The sequence below is a fragment of the Protomyctophum parallelum genome, assembly GCF_964188405.1.
Source record: "Protomyctophum parallelum genome assembly, chromosome: 16".
In the NCBI taxonomy this organism is placed as follows: domain Eukaryota; kingdom Metazoa; phylum Chordata; class Actinopteri; order Myctophiformes; family Myctophidae; genus Protomyctophum; species Protomyctophum parallelum.
The window spans coordinates 7,475,921-7,483,614 of record NC_139711.1 but is presented as its reverse complement, the minus strand read 5'-3'; the positions used below and the strand labels follow the sequence as shown (position 1 = coordinate 7,483,614).

The 7,694-nt window shown below is 40.1% G+C and overlaps 1 protein-coding gene across 1 annotated transcript in view; it reads left to right on the top strand.

Moving 5' to 3' along the window:
- Nucleotides 1-625: 625 nt before the first annotated feature.
- mrpl11 (mitochondrial ribosomal protein L11) overlaps nt 626-7,694 on the top strand; it is a 60,258-nt gene continuing 53,189 nt past the window's right edge. Inside the window, exon 1 of the mRNA XM_083786002.1 lies at nt 626-688. The gene's annotated coding sequence lies outside the window, so the exon portion shown is untranslated. The remainder of the gene's footprint in view (nt 689-7,694) is intronic.

Below are 7,694 nucleotides of genomic sequence, written 5' to 3'. Positions count from 1 at the left end.
ATACTTACATTTTTAGGTTTTAGGGTTTCTTTGGAGAGGTTATGTGTTTCAGAGCCATTGAGCTCAGTGTGTGATTTCTGGCTTCTGCATTATGCTGAGAAGTTTGTAAATAACTCATATGGCACTTTTACACAATGCTTTACATTATTACAAAAAAACAACAACATTGTGCTCACTGGCACTGCTTTACACAATGAAACAAAATATTGTGCTTTACACAATGAGATAAATAGTCTACATCTATTTTATAAGACTATCAAATTGTGACTCTGATACGAAGAGAGTAAACTGTAGGCCTATATGGGATTTTTTGTTGTTTATTTCACATCTAAGAGGCTCAGTTGTGTGCATTAACACACACACACACACACACACACACACACACACACACACACACACACACACACACACACACACACACACACACACACACACACACACACACACACACACACACACACACACACACACACACACACACATACGATGGATATGGCTTCGTGCGTTATTTATGGGTCTTTTATACAGTAACATTTTAGAAATTGTTTAGTGGTAGTACTGTTACCCCTCCAGACCAGTTGGTGGCAGTATTGCGGGCATACTAGCCAGCAGTACCACTGTTCAGATCCAAGATGGCTGCGCCCTGTATGGTTTTGATAACGGCGTGAAGGTGCAAGTTAACTGACAGGTATGATAAATCGTTATGTCTGTTATATTTCATAACAATGTATATATGGCATTGTCTTCTTTTGTGTCATGCAGATGCAAGCATGTGCCCTTTTCCCAAATGTATGTCAGGACCGCTGCGTAGAGGGAAGAAAGGTGAAAGGCTGCAGGTTACATAGATGCCTCCATTCTTGTATAATTTAATTTATGTTTAAATAAATGAATCGACAGCATTAAGATAGAGATAAATCAAAAGTATCTTTAAACCCTTTTAACAATGTTAAAACATTCACCAAAAATCTTCTCTAGCTCATGATTTCCTTCCATAAAGTCCAGACTCGATTGTTCAGAAGTCTGTTTTAATGAAACATGATATTCCTCCGATTGATTGATTTATTCAGTATGTAGAATGGGTACATTTCAAACGAAAGCACAAGTCAACAAAAACTGCTACGAGGACGAAACCATGAAAAGCACTAGCCCAAACATTTAGATTCTCGTAGAGGGTTTTTTTCGATTCTGACGAATCTCTACGAGAATCTAAATGTTTGGGCTAGAAAAGCACTATGACTTGTTTACATCAGGGTCTCCATTTTCAATTCATCAGAATTGAAAATCCCTATCACTGCTAATGTTTATTTGAGACACCAGCTGAAAGACCAGCTCCACACTATTTCATATTCATAATAGTTTTGTTGTGGAGGAGCTACTTGGAATGGTTTGTGGCCTAGAGTTGTGAACTAAGCCTTTCAATATTGTAATGAATCCCACCCCTTTCCCCCCCCTTCTTACCAATTTATGATGAATTCCTGTTCTGTTCTTTGGCTATATAGAAGTATCTATTTGTACGTCTCTAAATGTTTTGATGAATTGAACAAAGTGGACCCTCTTGTAAACACGTGTAATGCTTTATTGGGTCGTCCACTCACAGTTAACAGTCTTTGTATTGAGTTGTGCTTGAAATGTACTGTAATTCTGCAAACTGTTAATAAATATTTCAATCAAATTTCAATCAATCAATCAGAGATTAAAATAGGGTGCATTTTGCATCCCAAAACGCAGTTTATAGTTAAGGGACGCAATACAACAACGACCTCTGCATCCACGGGATGCACTACTATTACTGTACCATTTTTTATTCTAGTTTATTTTGCTAGCTTTAGTTATAATAACCATTTCTTCTTCTGTTTTCTACATGAATATAACCACATTATACATATAAAATTACATTTTAAAAGTAAAATGCTGCAATTTGTAAAAATGGCATAATATGACTCCTAACATCATTGAAGTGGGACTCATAAAATGTCCCTGAGACTCATCTAAAAGACCATCCCTGCATCCCAGGACTCATTGAAAACCTATTTACATCACTGATCAATCAATAATATTTCTGGGTACACTTGTCAGCAAATAAACAGGTTGGATATTTGATTGACAGGCTTCGTGTTAAGACACTCTTTTTCAGTTTGGCTACAGCAGGGGAAAATGGACGACAGTAATTATACAGTATTAGTGTTGGTGCCTGCTTTTCATTGTAATAATACTTACAACAATTTGAACAAAATGTGGCTGATTAGGCTTATAAATTCAGGTAGACTTAAAGGGATAGTTCAGATTTTTTAAAGTTAAGCTGAAAATATTAGTATAATATTGTAAAGCGTCTTTGGGTATTAGAAAAGCGCTATATAAGTCCCAGGTATTATTTTTATTATTATTAACTTTCGTTCAACTTTGACCCCTCTATCACATGGAACTATTTTTTGGGCTTAGTGATATGGTATGGACACAAAAAACATAGTTCCGTGTGATAGAGGGGTCAAAAATGAACGAAGAAATAGGTCAACAATACAAATTACGTTAGTTTTGTGGATTAATTTACTTTTAATGCGTGGCCCACTGTGCCCCCCACAAAATGACCGGAACTACTTAATATTTCACCAAAACCAGAGCAGAACTCCCACCGCGGGACTCGGGCAATCAATTGAATTAATACAGTTGCAACCACTATATTAATGGCAAGTATTTCATACAGCTTAAGTTAAAAAAAATCTGAACTATCCCTTTAACTTATGGAATTCTGGGGAATTTGGAGGTGACGCTACTAAAGCTGCGTTCAGACTTGAATTTAAATATTCGCCTCGGTTCGTTCCATTTGTGCTGCGTCAGGTCGCGCCGCACCTGTTCGCGGCGCTCGTGCAACTTCCTGAACGCACCTTTAGAATGTATACATATACCTAATAAATAATCTATTTAAATTATACCCCCCCCCCCCCCCCTTAAAAAATAGTAATGGTAATGCCTTCCTAACACTGTGACTACAGATGACAGCTGGTTTAAAAATAATCTGATAGTTATTACATGAAAACTGACAACTGTTCATTTACTGTATCTAGTTACCATGAAAACCTTTCTTACTCCATTAATGAATTTCATTTTCATTGTTTCATCACTGTTTTTACAAGAGCATTATTCTAAATGTATGTTGCATGTCAGGCAACAACAACTACCATAATATATGCACACACACACACACACACACACACACACACACACACACACACACACACACACACACACACACACACACACACACACACACACACACACACACACACACACACACACACACACACACACACACACACACACACACACACACACACACACACACACACACACACACACACACACACACACACACACAGTCTCACACATAGTCTCTCACACTGTACTGTACATATACATATACATGAGAGAGATTGCTTGCTGTATATTATCAGTTATGTCACCAGCAATGAATATGATTTGTTTACATACCAGATATACGTTAATATCGCTCTAAACTTTAGAGCACTGACTAATTGACGACATAAGACGTCATGTGGCCGATATAAATACAGTGGGCGCCCTTCAGAAAGTACGCTGAACTTGTCTGAAGTCATTATGACATCAAAGACTGGCATAGAGAGTCCCTATTTGGGCATGTCTTACACAGAACTCCATATATTGGGCATATATTATATGGGCATAAAAGGGACACCCTTTGACGACATAAGACGGCTTGTAGCAGGGAGGAGAGGAGTCCAGAACTTGGGTAAACCAGGCAATAGGTAAGCCCTCAGAAAGGCTGGCTAGCTGGGACTGCAGATGGGCCCGTGCATTTATGATGAGGAAACCCAGTGCAGCTGGGGTTTAACATTGAGCGCTCGTTTGCACTTCCGCATTTGACCATTGAAATGGATAGCTGGGGGGGCAGGGCTGTTGTTCCGGTCCTTAATTTTTGTTTGATTTCTCAGGGTCAGGGATTATCTAAAACCATCTAGAGTTCTTTATGTTGGACTGACCTGCATCACTTGGCAGTTTGCACTAACCAATCAATAATGAACCCCAGCCAGGCTAGGAGCTTGATGGGAGGAATAAAGATTTTCTTTGTAGGACGACATCAGAATACTGCTGGCCTGTTGAGTGAGTGATAACAGTCAAATACACTGACTGTTTTGGTATTGTATTCCAAATGTATTGGAAGAATGACTGTGTGAACATTAAGGGGTACCATTGGAAAGGTCTGCTGAAGTCACCTTACAGTATTTGTTCAAGGACACTTGACAAAGTTACGTAAGCTTCACTTTAAAGTTTAAACATATACTATTATGTGTTATCTTTCTTCCCATTTCTACAAGTACAAGGGATTACCCAGCCTGGTATTTACTATGTTGACATTCTGTATAAATTAGGCACATTTGCTGTGCACATTTAGTAAATTAATATCATATAGCTTATATCATTAAACAAATCTCAAATCCTATAATATGTATATTAAACCTACATCCAGTTTAATTTAAAATGCTATGATTTGTGCATTGAGAGAGCTGCAGTGGAGAGGATATAGCGCCTATCTCCACATACATAAATAATTACATTGTCATACTAAACCCTAAACAAAATACATACATGGATGCACCTGGGACGTATCCTCAGTGATGTATCCCAAGGTCATCGGGGTTTCGGGTCTCATCTCAACATCATACCCCTCACTCAGGTGACCCAGCCGGGGTGATCAAGTCCCGACTTACGTCCCAGTAGCAACCCTCGATCAGTCCCATTAGGGAAAAACCAAGGCCACACAATCCGTTTGGAAGGACTAGGCTCTGTGGGTTGACTCCTGTCCGGGCCCCTCCTACGTCTCACCAGGTCCACTCCTGCTCTCACCAGGTCGGGCCCTGTGCGTTGCACCAGACTCCCAGCACCAGGCACTTTATTCAGGAATGGTGGATTCTCGAGCTGCAACGGTTCTGCAGGCTCCACCTTGCCCTTGGTGGCTTGAGGCTTGCATGGCCCCCCTAAAGGCCTCACCGTGGGTTTGTTGGGCTACACAGACCCTAATTATACTTTGTTGTATGACAGTGTCTGTTGGTCTGCTATTTTTGCCGCACAAGTATAAATTAAGCCTGAAATATTTATTTCAACCTCCATTTTTAAAAGTGAATTGTTGGATATAGTCTGAAACATGGGTCTCCTAGGATATGTAAATAATTGAGTCTCCTAGGATGTGTAAATAATGATGTCAGACTAAGGTGCTCTATCACCCAAACATTTAGCAGCCCCCCTGTAGAGGTCACGCAGACCCCCTGGTCTCCGTGGTCTACTATCTCAAGCAATACTTAGATATCACTGTCTCAGTTAAAGGACCACTTCACACTTTTCAACCTATCTTCATATAATAGCTCCTCACTAATAATCATGAAAAAATGGCAAGATTTTTTCTACTCAGTCTGTGTCTCAGTGACAGATTCTTTTTTAAACAAGATATTTTTACAAAAATATTTAGATTTTCATTATCGTGAGAACGATGGCTTCCAGTTTCGCTTTGCAAACTTTTCAGGACTAGAAAGCCTGCAGTTTCTATTAGCTTGTATTCCTCATCGATGGGTGTCACTGGAAGACAGTTTCTGAACTGCCAACAGCCCTCCTATGAGACACAGACAGAGTAGAAAAAGATTGCAACATTTATTCATGATTATTTAATAGCGAGGACCTATTGAAGATAGGTTGAAAAGTGGTGAAGTGGTCCTTTAACTTAACACCCCCTAAAATCTGTTTTTGTGTTTCTAACCCATTTAAGTCTACTCTAATTTGATATTGTTATCCACCCTGTACGTTCAGTTCCAATGAACTGGATAAAAAGCTAATGTAGATCATCCATCCACAGACATGTGTAATATACAGTATTATAAATCTCCATGAACAAGATGTTGAATGCCTGCTCTGTGTGCTCACTCACCCACTGTAATGCTTTGGATTATAGAGTCAATAGTGAGTAGACAACTGTAAAACTGTAAAAGTTAATTTAACTCTGAGAGCGTACAAATGGATCCCTTTGGGTCCATTTGCACGCTCTTTGAGTTAACCCCATTCTGACCGGGCACCCATTTTGGTGTCAGCATCATGTTATGCTTTACCTATTGAAAAATAGCAGATCTACAAGCTCATATCGCGCCACCGAGTGGCGCGATACGAGCTTGTAGGTCTGCTATTTTTGAAAAATCGAAGAACGACTGACATTTTTTTAAATCTGATCTCAGGTCAGAATGGGTTCATCAGACCAGGTGTGTCCGGCGGAAACCTCGTATGAATCTGATCTCAGGTCAGAATGGGTTAAATGTACATTCTGGATTTTACTTTGTCTGTGAATGCATAAAATGAGATGTAAATTCTGCCACTAGATGGACTGCCAGAACAAGAGAAGAATATAGCCCGTTGGAGTGCATGTTCTGCTTGGAAGACGAGGATTAGGCCTGCATCATTTCGGGAAATAGGGCTGATTACTTCACAATTGGATTCCGTCCATTTCTTCTTCATTTGGTATGCAGTATGCACGATGCAAACGGGTTTTCGTTTATGTGCTTTTACTTGGGAGTCTAATGGTTGCAGAATACTTGATGAGTGACTCGTCTGTGTCACGCTATCAAACCGTTGTGTGTGGAGACAGAGAGAGAGAGAGAGAGAGTGAACCACATGCTCCACGTGAGTTTCGAGGACCCTAGTTTGTATCCGACTCCCGGTATCATTTTCAGGTTGTCTGAGTGAATGATAGTGTTGCGCTGTTGTGAGCAACAAGGGTTGTTTACACGTTGAATGTAGTTTAGTTTAGTAACAGTTTATTCCTTTTTGTGGTGTCAATGCACCGTAGGATGCGGTGAAATGGGCCATTGACCAAATGGCAAATATGCCATTTGACCTGGGATGTGGTCAATTGAGTCTTCCTTCACCATACTGTATGTCCATAATTGGTTGAGTGCATGTGTGGCATCGGTCAAGGGAACAGTACTGGCCTGAATGGCGGGTCATACCCTAAGCCTACACGGGTTGTGCAAAGGATGCGCTGTGATTGCCAGTCGCTCTGATTGACAGCCTAAACCTAACCTTAACCTCAGTAACCCTGTCAGTGAGGTAAAATAAGGTAGGGGTGGGAATTGGGATGATTCCCGATTTGATACGATATCGATACATACCTACCTAGGTTGCCGATTCGATTTATATTGCGATCCTTTAAAAGAAATATATATATATTCTTTATCCCACGATTTTGTAACCCATTTTTCACCCCTGTGTCAATCATCTAATGTGATCCTGGGCTCTACACACCCTCCACCAACCTAGTCCCCATATATGGGGAGAGCAACGGACTTGAACTCATGCTTCCTTCATGCCTGAGTGTCCAAGGAACACGTTATTCCAACCAGTTCCTTTCCCCTCCATCAGGCGCCCCGGCTGGCCAGGGGGAGGCAGTTTAGTGACCAGGATTACTGCATGTTTTTTGTGAGGGTATATTGCGATTCCTAAATATATTGCGATTTATTTTCCCAAGTTACTTTGCTTTTATTATACTAGAACCTTTTTAAAACGATTCTAAACGATAGACCATGAAAAGTTCAATCATACACTACCCACTGAGCAATAGCCGCTATTAGACGTGCGTCTAATAATGGGATAAAAAAACGTCTAAAAATTTAAGTTTTGTAGAC